At 47.2% G+C, this 2,500-nt stretch overlaps 1 pseudogene; it reads right to left on the reverse strand.

Annotated features, from left to right (window-relative positions):
• The window catches only part of LOC143307507 (large subunit ribosomal RNA), a 5,146-nt pseudogene extending 3,892 nt beyond the window's left edge, over positions 1 to 1,254 (reverse strand).
• Positions 1,255 to 2,500: the final 1,246 nt, after the last annotated feature.

The raw sequence follows: 2,500 nt of genomic DNA on the forward strand, positions 1-2,500 counted from the left end.
AGGGAACCAGCTACTAGATGGTTCGATTAGTCTTTCGCCCCTATACCCAGTTCCGACGATCGATTTGCACGTCAGAATCGCTACGGACCTCCATCAGGGTTTCCCCTGACTTCGTCCTGACCAGGCATAGTTCACCATCTTTCGGGTCCCAACGTGTACGCTCTAGGTGCGCCTCTTCTCGCAATGAGAACGAGACGCCCCGGGAGTGCGAGGCCTAATCGTAACGAGGCCCATCCTCCCTAGGTCGACGCAGAGGACGACATTCACTTTCATTTCGCCTTTAGGTTTATTTATATCCCAATGACTTGCGCACATGTTAGACTCCTTGGTCCGTGTTTCAAGACGGGTCCTGAGAGTACCCAAAGCAATAGCGTCGCCGACCGGTAATTCAAAGCTTGGCCAGTCCAAGGACTCCTCCTGCTAACAGCTGGCCAGACCCGGGGACGGCGCATAGTCCGTACATCCGGGTAATTATAACTGAACCTAGCTTGCGGCGGTCCTGACGCACACACATTCGAAAATGGATTGGTTGCGGCCTGATACCGTCTGAGTACCGTCGCGCAGTCGGCCAGGCAACCGAGGGTCTGTCACGAACACCGTTAAGGTGACGGACAGGCTCCGCCTCGGACCGTAGACCGACACGCAACGGGTCGCGACGTTCTACTAGGGGAGAAGTGCACGACTACCTCGCCGGAACATTCGCCGAAGGTGGTGTGCCCTCGCTAATGGAACCCGAAGGTCCATCCGGGGCATCGCGCACCAACGGGAGCCAGCGTTGTTGACGATGAATCTCCCCATTCGATCTTTTGGGTTTCTCAGGTTTACCCCTGAACGGTTTCACGTACTCTTGAACTCTCTCTTCAAAGTTCTTTTCAACTTTCCCTCACGGTACTTGTTCGCTATCGGTCTCGTGGTCGTATTTAGCCTTAGATGGAGTTTACCACCCACTTAGGGCTGCACTCTCAAGCAACCCGACTCTAAGGAGAGATCCTCCCGAAACGCGTACCGGTCACTACGGGCCTGGCACCCTCTATGGGTAAATGGCCCCATTCAAGATGGACTTGGACGCAATTCGATGTCTCGGGATAAACGGATCCTCCTGAACACTACATTTCCCAGCGGCGGTACCGCGGGATTCAGTGCTGGGCTCATTCCTGTTCGCTCGCCGCTACTAAGGAAATCCTAGTTAGTTTCTTTTCCTCCGCTTAATAATATGCTTAAATTCAGCGGGTAATCTCGCCTACTCTGAGGTCGTCAATTTCTTTGGTTTCATCGAAAGGTGAATAATGATGCTCGATGCAAAAAAAAAAAAAATAAACGAAAAGAAGCAAAAAAGCAAACACGTAGAGAAACTGTGCGTGAATCAACCTTTCGCATATTCAATTTTTCCTCCTCTCTCGTTTCAAAATGTTTGTATTTATCGTTCGATGAAACGAGCACAAGAGGGAAAAAAAAGTTGAGACACGACGTTCCCATAATTTTCGTGTTATTTCCTTTTTGCTTCAAACATTTTGCGGACTGCAGCTTCGTCGTATTGCTTTTATCAATTTTTAACAATTTCAAAGCGAAGACAACTCGCAAGACGATCCATTTCGTCTCGGTTCAATTTTAACGTCCGTCCGTATTATTTTTTGTTCCACAAGAGATTTCGAATAGGTTTCTTTATTTATCATCCCTTCTTTTCGAGCGCCACGGAAGCAAGAGGAAAAGCAAGAGCGAGAGAACATTTCGCGTATACTTCATTTAACAATTTTAACCAACACGCGATGTACTCCACACACCTCTTAGATTTAACAACTGCTTTTCTCTTCTTCTCCCCTTAGCGCAAGGGTAAACCCCATTTGTCTCTTCTTTGGAACGCAACAAAACTTTCGAGGACTGGACGACCGAGCGATGGTCGCGCGGTCTTCGCTTATCTTTAACAAACGAAGTAGTCCGTATGTATTCTAAATGTTGAAGCCTCCTAGAGCTTTAAGCCATGCGAGACATTGAAATGCTGTTTTAACGGGAGCATGCATAATTGCTGCAAACATACTTTTATCACAAGTTCTAGCCACGCCACGGAGGCTTCGAAGTTCCTTCACCATTCGCTTTCCTCTCTTTTGTTACACAGTTTCAGACTACGATCAGGGGTACCGAAACGCTGTATTGATTGTAAACAACCATTTTTATCTTGGAGCGGAGCGTTCCTTTACTCGTTAGATTTGTCTTGTCGCGTGTGTATTCGCTTTTTCGACGCTTTTTAACCATTTAACTTGTTTAGCGAAGCTAAACGCACAGACAGACAAAAAAAAAGGAACAGCATCGCGCGTCAAACAGCGACGACCCATCTGAAGCGATCTTTCATTTATACACCGTTTGTAAACAGAGAGATGTATAAAGCGCGGGGAATCATTCGAAACCCTGGGGCTATTCGAGCTTGCATTTCAGCAAATTATCATCTCAAACATTTCACTCGTTTGCTTTTTCTAAATTTATAGGAGAGCTTCTTTCGTTTATT

This window comes from Osmia lignaria, unplaced genomic scaffold (genome assembly GCF_051020975.1).
Source record: "Osmia lignaria lignaria isolate PbOS001 unplaced genomic scaffold, iyOsmLign1 scaffold0057, whole genome shotgun sequence".
Classification (NCBI taxonomy): domain Eukaryota; kingdom Metazoa; phylum Arthropoda; class Insecta; order Hymenoptera; family Megachilidae; genus Osmia; species Osmia lignaria.